Source organism: Penaeus monodon, chromosome 15 (assembly GCF_015228065.2).
Source record: "Penaeus monodon isolate SGIC_2016 chromosome 15, NSTDA_Pmon_1, whole genome shotgun sequence".
NCBI classification, from domain to species: domain Eukaryota; kingdom Metazoa; phylum Arthropoda; class Malacostraca; order Decapoda; family Penaeidae; genus Penaeus; species Penaeus monodon.
In genome coordinates, this window is record NC_051400.1 from 36,853,133 (window position 1) to 36,853,418 (window position 286).

Genomic DNA, 286 nt, shown 5'->3' on the forward strand with positions numbered 1-286 from the left:
ATATCACTGTTTTATTACACAGATTTACTATACTTGCTCTATTATCCAGCTCTGCTGTTCTCTTGTTCACTTTCTGCTCTTATAATACATTGCTCTTGCTCAACTATCCTGTTTTATCCCTCTCTTGCTCTCACTCAATTCTATATAACTCTCACTCAATAATTAAATCTTATTGCTTTCACTCTCTCACTCTGATAATCAATCTGACATTCATGCACTTTCCCTCAATCCTACTTGCTCTTTCTCAATCCCTTTCATTCTTACTTTCATCCCTTCCTCATCTTTT

The 286-nt window shown here is 35.3% G+C and overlaps 1 protein-coding gene across 1 annotated transcript in view; it reads right to left on the bottom strand.

The window, feature by feature from the left end:
• Positions 1-286, bottom strand: part of LOC119582002 (GATOR complex protein WDR59-like) — a 4,134-nt gene that overhangs the window by 2,630 nt on the left and 1,218 nt on the right. The window lies entirely within an intron of this gene.